General features: G+C 42.4%; 1 protein-coding gene across 1 annotated transcript in view; it reads right to left on the bottom strand.

Annotated features, from left to right (window-relative positions):
- GPR158 (G protein-coupled receptor 158) overlaps positions 1–18818 on the bottom strand; it is a 340854-nt gene that overhangs the window by 134528 nt on the left and 187508 nt on the right. The gene's annotated exons all lie outside the window — the stretch shown is intronic.

Below are 18818 nucleotides of genomic sequence, written 5' to 3'. Positions count from 1 at the left end.
TTGGTGAGAGGTTTTCTAAAAGCTTCCCAGGGTAGGGAATGGTGGCAGCGGACCAGAACTAAGCTGGTAGTTAAGCTTAGAAGTCCTCATGCAGGCCCCTACATTTGTACCCTAAAGTTCAAAGTGGGGATACAGCCTTGACAGAGGCCTTACATGAAAACCAGGGTCACACTGGTTATTGCTACCATTGTGAAATGTATGTACACATACTACGTAAGGAGTTATGTATATGTACTGAAACTATATTCTTAAATTCTGTATAACAGCAGAGGTGGCGAAACAGGTTTTCTATCAAACAAAAGATAGTTTATTCATCAGTCTCTCTGTTGAGATGTTAATTGAGCATTGTAAGCTAACACAATGGATGCTCATTTACATACAAAGTTATCAAAGAGATGTGAAGTCAACAGGGAAGAGCACACAGGAAAAACAAACCATGGGGGAGATATCCTGTCTCTGAGTACAGACAATGAACTTTGGGGATATAAAAAGAAGGCAAAGACAACACCACCTTAGCCCGCATCTAGGAAGTAAACGGGCAGTGCGTTTACATGAAAACTAGATCTCAACCAATGTTGGGTGAAACGCTGTAGAAAAGACTTTGGGTGAGATAAACTTCTTTAGATAATAGAGTAACCAGTTAAATTTAGTCTCTAGAAAGCATGTTATGATTTTATTTTATACATAACCTTCTGTTTCCAGTGTCCTTACTCACTATTACTTGACTGTTGAATCTGTGGTAATAACATTATCTGTGTTTTCACATGTGAATATATGTAAGTGTGGTCTGAAATTCAATGTTGATAAGTGCAAAGTAATGCACACTAGAATAAATAATCCCAACTATACATGGATTGGATGGAGTCTAAATTAACTGCTAGCACTCTGAAAATATCTGCTCAGTATGCAGTGGCAGTCAAAAAAGCTAACAGAATGTTAGGAACCATTAGAAAAGGGATAGATAATAAGACAGAAAATATGATAATACCACTATATAAATCCATGGTTCACCCACACCTTGAATACTGTGTGCAGTTCTGGTTGCCCCATCTCAAAAAAGATACATTAGAATTGGAAAAGGTACAGAGAAGGGAAACAAAAATGATTAGGGGTATGGAACAGCTTCCATATGAAGAGAGATTAAAAAGACTGGGACTGTTCATCTGACAGATGAACTTCAATGTGGACAATTGCACAGTAATGCACATTAGAAGGAATTATTTAAGTTACTCACACAAACTGGGTTCAGGGATAACTGAGAAAAGATCTACACATTGCGCTAGACCTCATCTTAACATGAATGGAACCACAATGATTTCTGCACATTGAGGATCTGGCCCATCACTATGAATTGCTCAAGATAGTCCAATATTTTATTTGCTTTTTAAAATCATTATTGCATGTTCAGCTGATGCCTTTGTTAAGATGGAACCAGAGCAGTTGAGATGGAGGTGGGACAATTACACAAGATATTCTACAGAATCTCTTTTTTTTTAAATTACGTTTTAGCCCTTCTGGTGCTAAAGAAACCCCTTTGAATGTGAGAAGTTGGAGTAATTAGCTATATTGACTATATAGGATCTGGGAACATGCAGCTCATGCTGTTTTTGATAAAATGCACTGAATCTAAATGCTTGTTTTGGCCAGGTACTACACAAACAAATTTTAAAAAATAACAAATGATTATGCATTACAGCATTTTGAGTTGTGAGAGTAGGTGCATAGGCCCCAGGCCTCTGTGAACCAGGAAGCAGTTAAGCACCTTCAGTGGGCAGAGAAGGGGCAAAGGAGAAGTTCCACCAGGAAGGGTATAAGAATTTAAATAGAATTCAATACAACCCTCAGCATGTGCTGATGACATTATACCCACCCACAACTAGAGCTTAAATTTACACCGACACCCCTGGATTCCAACACGCAAGGGCTTTATTTCAGTTAACTAAGTCAAAGTCTCTCTCTCACTAAATATATTATTATGTTTGATAAAGCCATAAATACAGTCCTGAATGCAAATATTTAAACTACTGATTGCCACTAGCATTTTAGCATTCTCTTTAGATATAAATGATCCAACCATTCAATGACTTGCCAAATTCAATCACTGTAGGAGTGAGTGTTTTATCTAATTAATTTCTGCCCTTTTGGCTGAATTTGGAACATCACCCACTACTGTTCTATCCTCCAAATGTTTCCCCCTAAAGTAATGGCTGTTGGTGACTTCATCTAGCAGAGTACTCCGTATAGAGACACAAGGAAAAACATGTATATCCAAATACAATTAACAACGTTGATTCTAAATTTGCAAGTCATTCATCCTGTTTAACTGTCCTTAAAAGGCCTAAAAGGGCTGGCAGTGTCTTTTATGGCTGCAGAACTAAAAATATACATGTACTCTGATTTCTGTGAATTCAAATTACACTATAAAATCAATACATAAAGCCAACTTCTTCAAGATTGCTTTCAGCAGACACACTTCTACTATAATCTAATATAAAGAGCAAATAAGCAGGAACTAGATTTGAATAGGCCAATTATGAAGTCATTACATGGAATGTTTCCATTTTATTTTAATTAAAATTACTATAATCACAGATCTGGTCGTTTAAAAGGTTTGACGTGAACTGATCACATACATCAAAGTTTTAGTAAATTTTTATATTTTATAAACAACTTTACAAGTTGGTTCATGTTTCTAGAAAGTCTCAATAAAGGAAACATACCCTGGGTTTGATTAAGACATACGCTCTTTGTCAGGACAGCGGACAAAGGAAAGTCAGACTTTTCCCATGAAGTAGAGCAATGCAGTCTTACAACACAAAGTAAATGGACACTAAGTGGCTTGTACAATAGTACTGACTACCTCACATATCATTAGGTGTGAGTAAATACACTAAGTGCCTGGATCTAAGGTAATTTATACAAATGAAATGCATCAGCCATCTAGCTAAGGTATTTATACAACCCCCCTTACTGTAGTGTCTGAGCACCTCACAATCTTTAATGTATTTATCCTCACAACATCCTTGTGAGGTAGGGAAGGGCTATTATCCCCTTTTTACAGATGGGGACCTGAGGCACAGAGAAGCTAAGTGACTTTCCCAAGATCACATTGGAGGTCTGTGGTAGAGGAGGGATTCATAGATTCTAAGGCCAGAAGAGACCACTGTGACCAGCTAGTCTGCCCTCCTGAATAGCACAGGCCATAGAACTTCCCCAGAATAATTCCTAGAGCAGGTCTTTTAGAAAAACAACCAATCCTGATTTTAAAATTGTCAGTGATGATGAATCCACCACAAGCCTTGATAAATTGCTCCAATGGTTAATTACTCTCATTGTTAAAAATGTATGCCTTATTTCCAGTCTGAATTTGTCTAGCTTTAACTTCCAGCCATTGGATCATGTTATATCTGTCTCTGTTAGATTAATGAGCCCATTATTAAATATTTGTTCTCCATGTAGGCATTTACAGACTGTAATCAAGTCACACTTCTCTTTGTTACCTAAATAGATTGAGCTGTTTTAGTCTATAAGGCATGTTTTCTAATTCTTTAATCATTCTCATAGCTCTTCTCTGAGCCCTCTCTAATACATCAATATCCTTCTTGAATTGTGGGCACCAGAACCGGGACACAGTATTTTAGCAGCAGTCACACCAATACAGAGGTAAAATAATCTTTCTATTCCTACTAGAGATTCCTGTTTACGCATGCCCGGATTGCGTTAGCTCTTTTGGGCACAGCATTGAACCCAGTTCTCCCACAGCACAGGAAAGCATTCTAAGCACTGAACCATCCTTCCACTTATGCAATACATTAGTGTATGACAAGGTAGCTGAGCAACAGGCTGAGATGGGCATCACTTAGAGCAGCACTATGAGAAGATAAAGGGATGTAGAAAAATTGGAAGATTCCAGCAGAGGGCAACAAAAATGATTAGGGGGCTGGAGCACGATTTATGAGGAGAGGCTGAGGGAACTGGGATTATTTAGTCTTCAGAAGAGAAGAATGAGGGGGGATTTGATAGCTGCCTTCAACTACCTGAAGTGGGGGTTCCAAAGAGGATGGATCTAGATTGTTCTCAGTGGTAGCAGATGACAGAACAAGGAGTAATAGTCTCAAGTTGCAGTGGGGGAGGTTTAGGTTGGATATTAGGAAAAACTTTTTCACTAGAGGATGGTGAAGCACTGGAATAGGTTACCTAGGGAGGTGGTAGAATCTCCTTCCTTAGAGGTTTTTAAGGTCAGGCTTGACAAAGCCCTGGCTGGGATGATTTAGTTGGGGATTGTTCCTGCTTTGAGCAGGGGGTTGGACTAGATGCCCTGCTGAGGTCCCTTCCAACTCTGATATTCTATGATTCTATAACTCAAAGTCCTATCATGTGAGGCCTCCAGCTATAGAAGAGCTCACATAACCAATCCTCTAACAGCGTCCCTGTGAACAACTCTTCTGTGAAGAACTTTTCAGCAAACTTTTCAGTCTTTCCCCTCATTGTCTCAAAAACTACTTGTCTTTCTCTGGATGGCACCCTCTATATTAGAGACGGTGTGAACGCTATTAATGGAGCTGTACCACGCCATCAGTATTTGGTGTATCCAATAAAGACAGGAGAGTTATCTATACACTGGCCACAGCTTGCAAGGAGTGTTACCAGTGTGCCATGGGTAGATCTACACTGCAGCTGGAAGATGTCATTTCCAGGAGAAGTAGATAAATCCCTTGTAACCCTAACAGCATCGCAATGCAAATGGGCACAGGGCTCACTGGTATCTACTAGTGAGTTTCAGCTGGCCTGAAAAGCTCCAGTGTACCCCAACTCACTAGTGTGATAACCTGTATCTAAAAGGTGTCATGTCAGATATCAGTAGAAAGCTAATAACACACTGATCATTAATATTGTGTGGTGTATGTATGGAGGACAAATGCAAAATTACAAACTTATTGGAAATTATGTTCTTAACGTGTGTCTGACAGGCAAGGCTGAAGTAACCCCACCCTAGACAAAGGAATGTAGTTCTGCACCTTGAAGGTGCTTTCAAGATACATTAAGGGATAATGGGAATGTATTTACATAAAAGGTAAACAGGACCGTCAAGCCAACAAGGGGAGGAAACAACCACTCAGCATCATGGCAGGGGTAGGAGACTTCAGGAACAGATCAATGTGCATTTTAGCAAAAAACAGCAGAGGAAGAAACCAGCATGGAACTTCCTTCACCCAGAGACCCAATGTCACCTTCCTCACAGCTTGAATTTACTTTTTTTTGGGGGGAGGGAGGGAACCTGCTGAAGAATGCATTTCAAAGGCTTACTGGGCTATAAAAGAGAGGGGCAAAGAACTCCAAGTTATCTATCACCTAAGAAAACAAAGGATCTGAGCACTTTGTGGGAGATCCCGACCCAAGGAGTAGTGAGCCATCTTGCTAGAAGGAAGTGTGGTAAGAATCTTACCCTTGAACCAACACTATAGTTTTGTTAAGTCTTAGTCTCTAGAAAGCGTTTTTCACTTTTATTTGCTTGTAGCCTGAACTCAAAATCCTATCTCCTTTTGTTAGTAAACTCGTTTTACTTTTGATCTAAATCAACCCTGTGCAGTGTTCAAATTGAATTAATTGTTAACTCCAATTAAAGTGATAAGCTGTTCATTTTGTCTTTTTATAGGCATAAACAAACCTTATTATTCCTCTGAATGGTCCAGGAAAGGGTTGGACATTGAAGAGCGCATGGTTTGGGGAAAATTCGGGACTGGAGAGTGATGGGGTCATCTTGCCAGATGTAACCAAAGTTGGTGGATGGGGTGTAACAAGCAGGCTGCTGGAATCAGAGCTGCTGGGTCAGAGCTACTTAGCACACAGACACTCAGTGCGTGCTTGTTTGCTGGCTGTCAATGTCCAGGCTGTGAAGCACATCAGAGCATTTAAGGCACTCAGGGTTACAGGGCAAGTGGTGACGTAACCCCTTACCAGTCTGGTAACGTAACCCCAGAATGTGATACCCATTCTAGCTTCAATCGAGTTACATACTAAAAACAGAAATACAGCTGCAGCAGCACAAACAGCGGGACAAGGTAACCACCCTGAGTACAATCATACTTGTCTGGTCTCATCTCTTAAAAGAAAAAAAATCCAAACCCCACCACAAACAATCCCTGACAGCTCCATTGCTTGTATAATTAATAAAGGCATCTCTATCTAGCACAGTAATCGGGCGTGTTAGGATAAAGCCCAGTGGAATTTTCTTCCACTTGCATGCAATGTTAGTTGAGCTCCCTCCACCCCGATCAGCTGCTTGTTTTGTTACATCTGCTTTTGCTGTTGGCATTTGTTTAGGCTTTTGCTTATTTATTTCTCCAGCGAAATATTGTTGGTCTTGTATACTGTTTGTTCATTTGCTGCTTTGTCTATGTGCTCATTTGCTTTCAGAGTTTTATTTCTCTGTTTGCTTGTTTGTGTCAGTGAAAGTGTCCTGTCTTCTTTTCTTTGTCTCCCTTACCAGTTATATGCTGCTGCCACGACAACAGATTTGACTTGTGGTTAACTTTTACATTTTCCCCTCTCTCATTAGGGTTTTTTTGGTTGTTTGAAATTAATTTACTTCTTGTTTAAAAAGTAATAATTTTGAGTAAAATGTTCACTAAGATGAAGAGTGAATGGGAGTGACCAGAGGACTCCTGGTTTACAGCTTCAATCCAGCAGTACTGGGCTCAATCCAGGAGTAACTGAATTAAATGCTATGGCCTGTGTTACACAAGAGGTCAGTCTAGATGACCTAATGGTCCCTTATGGTCTTAAAATACTGTATATGGACCTCTGAATGCCCCTCCTACACTCTGCCCTGAAACATTCTTGCCAACTCAGTCAAACTAAGTAGTGTAGAACATTGTTCACTTGAGAGAATTCCATCAAAGCCATTCCCACTTGTCAACCAAGAGAGTAAATGCAATCTAATTATTGTCAGTTCCCTCACAGGAAGCCACCAAGTGGACCAGACACTAGCTGTACAACAGAACTAGATGCAATGCAGCAAATAAAAAGTGAGGGTGAAATAATACTTATGCAGTTAACTTTTTTAAAAATGTTAATCAGCAGATGGGTGTAATTATTGGGGGCCTGGAAACAGACTGAGGCTAGGGAAACAGTTAATTTAAAAAAGAAACTAAAAGTAATCTTGATTAGAGGGGTATTTGGAGATGCCCTGAATGGTGACAGAACTAATTGCACCTGTATTCCCCCTCCATGGTCCAGCAAGAACACTCATTCTTTCTACCTCACATGATCATCATGCAGTCGATCTCTGCAAGGGTCCAGACAATGTTCACACTGAATACAAGTATCCTTTCAAATAGGCTCAAGTAGGCAATGGAAGGCAGTCTATAGACATCTCTGGAAACTTATAGTTCAATGAAAAATTATTCTGTTTCATTAGGAATAAAAAATGAGTTACTTGCTAGTAAATGACCCCCCTTCGCAACATTGTGGTAGTGTTGGTTTTCATTTACATCTTGAGATCTCTGTCTAAAATAGTACTAGTACTTCTATAATACTAGTACACCTATAATAGTTCTTTCTTCATTTATTTAAGGACTGCAGTTTTGTCACACTCTTCTTAGTCAACATATCTTCTCAACTCTGAAGGGAAAAAATCTATAGTGCAATCATCTTGACTGTCAAAAGATGAAAGAAACCCTGTTGTAGAACAATTTTAAAATCAATGGACTCTAAGGTTGTTCTAACAAGATGTATTATAGCAGCTATGAAGTTATGATTTGCTTTGTGCTTTACTTCACTGTTTTAATTACTCACTCTTGAAGTATAGGGCTGTTGGTTATGCTCCATACTTTCCATATGACCTATTTACATATGATCTGTTTATCACAGATTGCTAGAAAAATGTTACAGCAGCACCTCTCTTGGTTGGGGACCCACATCTCTTTCCCTCCTGACTAGGGTATTTTCAGGCTGCTCAGTTCCCTGACTACACTGTGAATTCTCTGTCTAAGCAGGCCTGCTTTGCCTTCTCCTCTGAGGCTAGAAACAGTGTAATTGCCCGTTATGTTACCACACAGCTCTTTCTAAGTAAGCACATTTATTCTTAATGTGAAAGCATTACAAAAAAAAGCATTAAAAGCAAGAAAATAACCTATACGCATGCTAATAAGCTTACCGGAGATCACCCCAACTCCAACAAAGGGTCTGGCAAATGACCAGTCCTTCAAACCCCACGGGGGATTTTCTGTGGTTACAAGTTCATAGCATCTCTTTGCTCAGAACAAGCACACCCATGAATAGATCAAATTCTCCCAACCCTTTCCACGAAGGATTGGGGCTTCCCTTAGACAGAAGATCCTGTCTGTTTGCTGGATCAGAAAGAAGATACTGAGTTAGATACTCGGGCTATTTATTCACAAGTCCTTTCTTTGTCTGCTGGTTTCTAGAGAAGCTAGTTTGAACTAGTATATGCAAATATGTCTAGGCGCTAGTACCTCTTGGGAGGTGTTACAATCTGAGTGAATTTGCCTAATCACCCGTGATTGTTCTTAGTTCTTGGAGGGCTGTGGTCCCGCTCTCCTATGAAATTAAATACAATCCCTGGCCTACAGTGATACATAAACTTAATATAGTATGATCCCCCAAAGATATTGCAGAATATTGTTATATCTGTCACAAGTTCCCTTTAAAGTATATATGTAGATAAACTGAGATGTCATGTGCCTATCACCACCTTGATCACTTTGCCCCCTTTCCCATCTGATTGCTGAGATCTATTGTTACCAATCTATAAATGTGTGTACCCTAGTGGAAGTTACAGCAGAGAGAGACAAAGAGAATGGGCTAGAACCAGGTTTAATCATGGCCAAGTCCAAGAATCACACCACTCACAACCAATCTCGCAAATGGCACAGAAACAGACTCCATTAGAATCTCTCCTCTTCTGTTTGTTTCTACTCAAGAACGAATAGTCCCCAAAATCAGTACACAAATAGACCTGTCGCTCTATTCTCAAACCTAGCTGCAAACTGAAACCAGTTAAAAAGTAAACTGTTATTTCCATGAGCACATTCTTTTAAATTATTTTATTAAAGATATTTTAAAATACTGAAATATAAATTAATATGCAGAGAAACAACATAAACTAGTAAGAAAATGCATAATAAACCTGGTTCATTACTACATCCCTCCTATGAAGCAATCTCAGCTGTCTCCACGTACAAATTCTTTAGAACAGCGGTACAACTATTTTCCCACCTCCTCACAATTAGCCTTTTGTCACAAAATACCACCCAACCAGAAAACCATTTATCAAATGTTTGTTGTTGTTTCATAGAGTAACTTGCACTCCAATCTGAGTAGAGAGTGCCCCCCGTACTAGTGTTTGAACTCTTACTCATAAAATTAATCAAAATAAGACTGAACCATGAACTGACACCTGGGATGGGAAACTGGTTGAAGGCTTGTTTCCAAAGTGAAATAATAAATAGCAGAGGGCTGAGCTGGGATCCATGTTAGGTGCCGCCTTAATAAATATCTTCTTTAATGAAGGAATAAACAGCATATTAATGAAATTCACAGAAGATTCTAAATTGTGAGGTAGTTGAATAAATAATACAAATGGACCAAGAGATTAGAAATGTGGGAAGAAGAGACCACAATGAGATTCATCTTGGATAATGCAGGCTAATACAGCTCGGGGGGGGGGGGGGGGGAGGGAATCCAAAACAGAGATATTCAGTGTGAAGAGAAACATGGAAAGCAATAATACAGGAAAAGTCTTAGGGGTGACAGTGCGTTTGTAATCTTGCGACAGCAAAAATGACCAATGTCACTTTAGAGCAAGGCATCACATCACTAGGAGAGAGGAGTCTTTTATTTATTTGTTTGTTTGTATATATTAGAAAGGGAGCAATCTGAGGGGACTGACTTTCAAGGAAAAAACATTACAAATACAGCAGTCTACAAACAATTAAAGGGTGTAGCCAACAGGGAGGGGGGTAAGGAATTAGCTTAATAAAAGGTGTAACTATGAGTGATGGAATAAAATTAAGAGGAGAAACTTTGGCTATTACAAAAAACTTTCTAACAATGATATCCAGTAGTTAGTATAATACATTTCATTGGGAAGTAGTGAAAGCTCCATTGTTTGATACATTTAAAAGTTGTCTGGACAGAGGAATAGAAAACATACAAGTAACAGTTCTGCACTGGAAGGGAGATGGAGTATATTACCCAACACCTCTTTTCTCTTGTTCCTATTCTAGTCCTGTGTCGCTGACAAATGTACACTGTTGCATTTGTGTACACTGTAATGTACACAATGTGTAATGTAATGTACACTGTATATTACATGATTGTATACTAAAACCTGTCTAGTCTGAAGTAGAACATTTTATTCATAGAATGGATAAGGTAAGGATAAGGTTATACTCTGAAAATGTCCACGCAGTGTGCAGAGGCGGTCAAAAAAGCAAACAGGATGTTAGGAATCATTAAAAAGGGGATAGAGAATAAGACTGAGAATATATTATTGCTCTTATATAAATCGATGGTACGCCCTCATCTCGAATACTGCGTACAGATGTGGTCTCCTCATCTCAAAAAAGATATACCGGCACTAGAAAAGGTTCAGAAAAGGGCAACTAAAATGATTAAGGGTTTGGAACGGGTCCCATATGAGGAGAGATTAAAGAAGCTAGGACTCTTCAGCTTGGAAAAGAGGAGACTAAGGGGGAATATGATAGAGGTATATAAAATCGTGAGTGATGTGGAGAAAGTGGATAAGGAAAAGTTATTTACTTATTCCCATAATACAAGAACTAGGGGTCATCAAATGAAATTAATAGGCAGCAGGTTTAAAACAAATAAAAGGAAGTTCTTCTTCACGCAGCGCACAGTCAACTTGTGGAACTCCTTACCTGAGGAGGTTGTGAAGGCTAGGACTATAACAGAGTTTAAAAGAGAACTGGATAAATTCATGGTGGTTAAGTCCATTAATGGCTATTAGCCAGGACGGGTAAGGAATGGTGTCCCTAGCCTCTGTCTGTCAGAGGGTGGAGATGGATGGCAGGAGAGAGATCACTTGATCATTGCCTGTTAGGTTCACTCCCTCTGGGGCACCTGGCATTGGCCACTGTCGGTAGACAGGATACTGGGCTAGATGGACCTTTGGTCTGACCCGGTACGGCCTTTCTTATATTCTTATGTTCTTATGTTTAATGGAAAATCTACCTTATGAGAGGAGACTCAAAGAGCTTAGCTTGGTTAGCCTAACCCAAAGAAGGCTGAGGGGAGATATGATTGCTCTCTATAAATACATCAGATGGATAAATACTACCGAGGAAGATAAGTTATTTAAGTTAAGCACCAATGTGGACACAAGAACAAATGGATATAAACTGGCCATCAACAAGTTTAGGCTTGAAATTAGACAACGGTTTCTAACCATCAGAGGAGTAAAATTCTGGAACAATTTCCCAAGGGGAGCAGTGGGGCAAAAAAGCTAACTGGCTTGAAGACTGAGCTTGATACATTTATGGAGGTGATGGTATGATGAGACTGCTACAATGGCATATAGCCAATCTGTGCCTGCTAGCAGCAAATATCTCCAACGGCTGGTGATGGGACACTAGATGGGGAGGGCTCTGAGTTACTACAGATAATTCTTTCCCAGGTATCTGGCTGGTGGGTCTTGCCCACAAGGTCAGGGTCTGATTGCCATATTTGGGGTCAGGAAGGAATTTTCCCCGAGATCAGATTGGCAAAGACCCTGGGGTTTTTTTGCCTTCCTCTGCAGCGTGGGGCATGGGTCACTTGCAGGTTTAAATGATGAATTCTTGGTAACTTTAAGTCTTTAAATCATGATTTGAGGACTTCAGTAACTCAGCCAGAGGTTAGGGGTCTATTTCAGGATGGTGAGGTTCTGTGGCCTGCAATGTGCAGGAGGTCAGGCTAGATGATCATGATGATGCCTTCTGACCTTACAGTCTAGGAGACTATATGGCTCATAGGATATGTCTACACTTCGAGCTGGGGAGGGTTGATTCCCAGCTCAAGGAGACATACCTGAGCTAACTCTGGTCAAGCTAATGCACTAAGAATAGAGTATAGCCATGGCAGCACGAGGGGTGGGAGGGGCTAGCCAGCCAAGTATATGCCTAGGGTCTTGGATGGGCACATATTTGGGGCACCTGGTCCCTCCCTCTGCTCACACTGCCACAGCTGCATTCTATTTTTAGCACGCTGGCTTGATCAGCTCTAGAGCAAGTATATCTCCTCAAGCCGAGAATGACACCTCCACCTGGAAGTATAGACATACCCATGATATGTGGCTCGATAGAAAACTCACAGCTTATGCATGATATAGCTGTATCACATTTCAACTGAGCAAAGGTTGCTTTCTGTGAAACTTGGCCTTGTCAGCTCAAATAACTTGAGCCCAGTGAGGGTTTTGTAGACAAAAACTAAAACCTTACATTTGACCCTATATTTTGGTCCTAAATTTACCCTAATTGTGAGCTCAACTGTGGAAGTGCGTGAAAGCTCATGAAGTGTCACAATAACCTACAACAATAAATCTTGATGGGAAAAGGTGCAAAAGGGAGACAGAATGATTAAATTACTACAAATAAAAAAGCCTGGTGACATAATTCAAGGACTGTGTCAAGATCATATCTGATAAACAAGAGAAATACAGGACCAGAAATCAGTGAACCAAAACTGGTGTGTCAGAAATTATAACATAAGAATGGCCATGCTGGGTCAGACCAGTAGTCCATCTAGCCCAGTATTTTGTCTTCCGAAAGTTACCACTACCAGGTGCTTCAGAGGGAATGAACAGAACAGGGCAATTATTGAGTGATCCATCCCGTCATCCACTCTCAGCTTCTGGCAGTCAGAGGCTCAGGGACACCCAGAGCATGGGGTTGCATCCCTGATCATATTGGCTAATAGCCATTGATAGACCTATCCTCCACGAATTTATCGAATTCTTTTTTGAACCCACTTATAATTTTGGCCTTCACATCATCCTCTGGGAACAAATTCCTGATAACCTTCCTCTCCTCCAAGTGCTTCAAAATGGATTCCTTAAGGACTTGCTCCATGATTTTTCCAGGGACAGAGGTGAGGCTGACCAGTCTGTAGTTCTCCGGATTCTCCTTCTTCCCTTTTTTAATGATGGGCACTATATTTGCCTTTTTCCAATTGTCCGGGACCTCCCCCGATCACCCCGAGTTTTCAAAGATAATGGCCAATGGCTCTGCAATCACATCAGCCAACTCCCTCAGCACCCTCGGATGCATTATATACGGTTCCATGGACTTGTGCATGTCCAGCTTTTCTAAATAGTCCTTAACCTGTTCTTTCACCGCTGAGGGCGGCTCACCTCCTCCCCAAACTGTGCTGCCAGTGCAGCAGTCTGGGAGCTGACCTTGCCTGTGAAGACTGAGTCAAAAAAAAGCATTGAGTACTTCAGCTTTTTCCACATCATCTGTCACTAGGTTGCCTCCCCCATTCAGTGAGGGTTCCACACTTTCCCTGACCACCTTCTTGTTGCTAATATACCTGTAGAAACCCTTCTTGTTACTCTTCACATCCCTTGCTAGCTGCACCTCCAATTGTGCTTTGGCCTTCCTGATTACACCCCTGCATGCTTGAGCAATATTTTTATACTCCTCCCTAGTCATCTGTCCAAGTTTCCACTTCTTGTAAGCTTCCTTTTTGCGTTTAAGCTCACCGAAGATTTCTCTGTTAAGCCAAACTGGTCACCTGCCATATTTGCTATTCTTTCTGCACATTGGGATGGTTTGTTCCTGCACCCTCAATAAGGCTACTTTAAAATACAGCCAGCTCTCCTGGACTCCTTTCCCCTTCATATTAGCCTCCCAGGGGATCCTGCCCATCAGTTCCCTGAGGGCGTCAAAGCCTGCTTTTCTGAAGTCCAGGGTCCAGATTCTGCTGCTCTCCTTTCTTCCTTTTGTCAGTATCCTGAACTTGACCATCTCATGGTCACTGCTGCCCAGGTTGCCACCCACTTCTGCTTCCCCTACCAATTCTTCCCCATCCATCATATCTTTGAGGCAGGACATCACTATTACACAGTCGACTGTACTAGCTGCTGTGGAGAGGCCAAGGCCCTTGTCCATGGCAAGCTTCACAAATGCCTTGTTTGTTCCATGTCCCAGTTTGACTGGGAGGGTGTCAGGAACATTGCCAGTATCTTGGTGGAGATAGAAAATTCTCAGTTAGCCCACTCCAGAATGAGAGGCTAGATAACAAGTGGTTGATGGACAGGTCAGTTGTTTCAAGTGATGGGCAAATTATGGCATGCTGTAGGGTAGGAGGTTGATTTTACTCCTCAAAGGAAGTGTTGCTGATCTCCATTAGCATAGGTTCCAGATGCTCTCAATTCTCTTTCCTTAGCCAAGAAAGCAAGTGTCAAAGTCACAACTGATGGTCACTGAGCTGTCCCTCTAGGATATAGTTTGCACAAAACTTCCCTATGACTCCATGTTCAGCCTCAACACCTGAATCATCAACTTGTTGATTCATTAAGGTGTCTAATACAGCTTAAGGCATCAGTGATGGCACTACACTGATGAGTATTTTTCACTGTGCAACTCTGATCCACACACAGGCGTGCTCTTCTCCAGAGACTTTGAATCTGAGCTTCTGCGCCCTATGCATACACTACTCCTGTTCTAAATAAGGTTTAGGTCTGCAGAAAATCAGATTTTCCAGTCCACTTAAGTTCTGGCATGGCTGCCTCCTACACGAGCTGCCCTATTCCCATCCCCATTGTAAGGGAGAGGAGGGGGGATGTAGGAGGCGGTACAGAGGCAGAAAGGGGGCATAGTAGAGTCAAGCTTCTCCTGCACTTGCCCACCCCATTGGCATTGTCCAGGCTGAATCCCCACTCTGGCACTTGGAGTGGAGAAGGTGGGGGCCCCACAAGGATTTTAAAAATTAATACTTGCCACTCCAGGCTTGTATTAAACTCCTGAGGTTACAGCTTTTTTCTGACCTTGGCTTGGTAGATGCCACCACCACCCAAATGCAAAAAAAACCCTTGGATCCAGGAAGGAGCACTTGGGAATTCCTCCCTGTGGGGTACCCTCAAGCCCTTTCACCCACTCCCCCCACAGGAAAAAGCTGAGAAAGAAAACAAAGCAAATTAGCTGTTGCTACCAGCTAATCAAACAACATGCACAAACCTCTTAGGACACCAAAAATTCAATCCTGTTCTTAAAAAAGGTAAATGTTATTAAACAAAAAAGAAAGAAAATACATCTGGAACTTAGGCTTTTGCTAGATTTTAAAAGAGCAATTTCAAAAATTAAGCACCCAATATAGCTTTCTTGGGGTTTCAGCTTAAAGGTTACAAGCAAACAAAAGCATCTGGGGTTAGCACAGAGGAGTCCATTAGGCATAAAAAATAAACAGAAATAACCCTCATCGCATCTTTTTAAACATTCCTGATCTACTTACGCATTTGGGAATTCCATATAAGTAGTTCTAGGTATGATCTGATGACTTATGATCATACCTGGCCTAAAGCTGCTTACAGCATTGCTGCTCTGTATCTCTGCTCTCTGGAGAACAACCACAGACAAAGGGATTTTTTCCCCCCAATTTTAAAAAGTTCTAGCCCTCCCGTTGGCGCTTTTGGTCAGGTGCCCACTCCTTTTCTTTTACCTGTGGGCTTGTTAACCCTTTACAGGTAAAGCAAGTAGAGAACAGCTACTAATAGAGATTTTATAGCTAACTGGCTGGCTGGGTGTCCATAAAAGGGAGCTACCCCCGCCCCCTTCATTTATCACAGGCATAAACTCCATGAAGCAACTTACAGCAGTGTCAGAAGTTAGAGAATGCTCCCTGCTGCTCTTGCTTCTGCCAGAGCAGGACAGACAGAGACCAGGGAACCACATCTCTCTCCCTTTCTCTCTGCAGTCACCATTTTCGACTACACCTGAGTGCAGCATGTGTCAAACCAAGCTACTTCGATGTTTCAGTAGTGATCTCTTTAATAACCACCTTTGGTTTTAGAAATTTACCTTCTTTTTATTGTAAATCTTCTCCTTAAAACATCTAAGAGTCAATTTAGTGCCCGAGAAAGCTAGAAATGAACAGTGCAAACTGCACTACTACTACAGAGTGCAGGCAAGTGTTTTGCAAGCATTCTCCCCAATAGACTTCAGTCTGATCTTTTGTCTCCTCTGTCACTAACTGTGGCCTTAGTTAATTAAGCACTTTACTGTACTACTAATTTTGAATTTCAGTGCAGCAAAAAAAATATTAGTTTGCAAATCGTGTTTAACTGTTCCATATTTTGGTATTGCTCAATATTTGTTCATAGCATTTAGAAATGTTACTAGGCTTAGGATAAATAATCACTCATTGTCCCCACACCTCTGAAGGCAGTGACCACATCAGCTCTTTGCTTTCAAAACTGCAGTAAATCACATTAGAGAAGGAAAATCCCACATGCCTCCCAGGTACTGCTGGAGAGCCATAAATAAACGTAATTATTTCCACAAGGGAAATAAAATAATTTTTAGATGGCTAAGCTGCATCAGATAAAATGAAACAAAAAGCTAAAATGATGGAAAAACAAGCTTGAAAGATATCGCATTTCAATTCTCTGTGGACCCGAGCAGTTAACGAAATACAACCACATTAATTAGCATTGAATTTCCAAACATCCAAACACAAAGCAAAATTTTGTGCTTCAACGTATTTGCAATGAGGAGGAAAAAGAAAAAAATACAAGAGGAAAATTAGAATAATTCTCTATCTGAGCTGTCACATTCTGTATCACTGGATTCAACAACTAGATCTGACAGACATTTGGCAATACTCCAGCAAAGCTGTAGTTTTCTCTAGGGCCACATGTCACTATGAGCCATATGCAACGTGGTACCATGGAAAGCTAGCGGGGGGGAAGAATAACATACTTTGATTTTTCTCACTTTCACTGAGCAGCTCTGCCATTTGAAAGTCTGCCATTCCTAAGAAGGAATGAAAGAATCGGCGCACTGGTTGCAAGACAATTTACATTGGCAAAGGTAGCCTGCTAACAAGATGGATGCGCCTGATACAATCTATTAGAGAAAAAACAAGGAAGATTTGCTCACTGATCCAAAATACGAACACAACACATTACTACTTCACAAACTGAAAAGTAATGCTATGTAATTCAGTGCATATCAACAGAGCAGAGTTGGATGCATAGAACAGAATCATGGAGGTGACTCGTTTAAATCAACCCTCTGGGAGACTAAACTGATAAGAAAAATACAGAGACCAGGCAATTCACCCTGGGTATAAAACAAAGCTACAGCAGATCTCCTTGGGCACAAGTGCAACATAAATTACTCAGTTGGAAGGCACTGGGAAGATAACTACTACCCACATAAACAACAAATTGTCTGAAAAAATAGGCATTTGTTAAAGATTGTATGTGTAATGGGGTCTACGTGCCCTTTGGGATTTACAAGGGGATTTGTTCTTGGATTAGTACCACCCTGCTCCAGGTTTGGCAGGTTTCCACTTGTGTTGTGGGTGCAAGGATATGTGTTCTAGGATTGCCAGGCATCTGGTTTCCACCAGAATGCCCACTTGAAAAGGGACCCTGGCAGCTCTGGTCAGCACCACTGACCGAGCCGTTAGAAGTCCAGTCAGTGGCGTAGCGGGGCTAAGGCAAGCTCATTGCTTGCCCTGGCTCCGCGCGGCTCCCAAAAGTGGCCAGCATGTGGGTGCAGAGGCAGCCAGGGAAGCTCTGCATGCTGTCCCCGCCTCAAGCACCAGCTCTACAGCTCCCATTGGCCAGGAACCATGGCTAATGGGAGCAGCGGGGGCGGCGCCTGTGGGCACGGGCAGCATGCACCGTGCAGAGCCACTGAGCCGTGCCTCTGCCTAGGGGCCAGACATGCCGGCCGCTTCCGGGAGCCGCACAGAGCCAGGGCAGGCAGAGAGCCTGCCTTAGCCCCACTGTGCCGTTGACTGGGAGCCACCTGCGGTAAGCGACCCCGGCCAGAGCCCACACCCCGATCCCCCTCCCACACCCTAAACCCCTGCCCCAGGTTGGAACCCGCTCCAGCACCCTAACTCCCTCCCAGAGCCCACACCCCATATCCCCTCCCACACGCCAACCTCCTGCCCCAGCCCTGAGCCCCCTCCCGCACCCAAACTCCCTCCTGGAGCCTGCACTCTGCACCCCCTCTGGTACCCAATCCCCTGCTCCAGCCCTGAGCCCCCTCCCACAACCAAAGTCCCTTCCAGAGCCCGCACACCCTCCTGCACCCCTGCCCCAGCCCTGAGCCCCCTCCCACACTCCATACCCCTTGGCTCCAGCCCAGAGCCCCCTCCTGCACCCCAAACCCCTCCTCCCCAGCCCAACCCCAGACCCTGCACCCCCTCCCAGAGCCCTCACCCCCTCCTGCACCCTGAACCCCTCATTTCTGGCCCCACCCCAGAGCCCACACCCCCAGCTGGAGTCCCAGCCCAGTGACAGTGAGAGTGGATGAGAGCAAGCGACGAAAGGAGGGGGGTTGGAGTGAGTGGGGGACGGGGCCTCATAAGGGGTGGGGCAGGGGCCAGGCCTCGAGGAAGGGACGGGACAAGGGTGTTCGATTTTATGCAATTAGAAAGTTGGCAACGCTAATGTGTTCCGATTCATTAAAAGTAGCAGAAAGCCAGAGTGGAAGGTACATTAGCAGCAGTTCCAGGCAGGCAGAAGCTCTGCAGTGAAGCAGAGAGAGAGAAGGAGTTTTAGGAATAAAACTCTTATTTGAATAAATTCTACTTCCCCATCCATTCTCCTTCCCCCAGCC

The sequence above is a fragment of the Emys orbicularis genome, chromosome 2 (genome assembly GCF_028017835.1).
Source record: "Emys orbicularis isolate rEmyOrb1 chromosome 2, rEmyOrb1.hap1, whole genome shotgun sequence".
Taxonomy (NCBI): Eukaryota; Metazoa; Chordata; order Testudines; family Emydidae; genus Emys; species Emys orbicularis.
The sequence above is the reverse complement of the archived record's forward strand: the minus strand, read 5'-3'. Positions and strand labels throughout refer to the sequence as shown.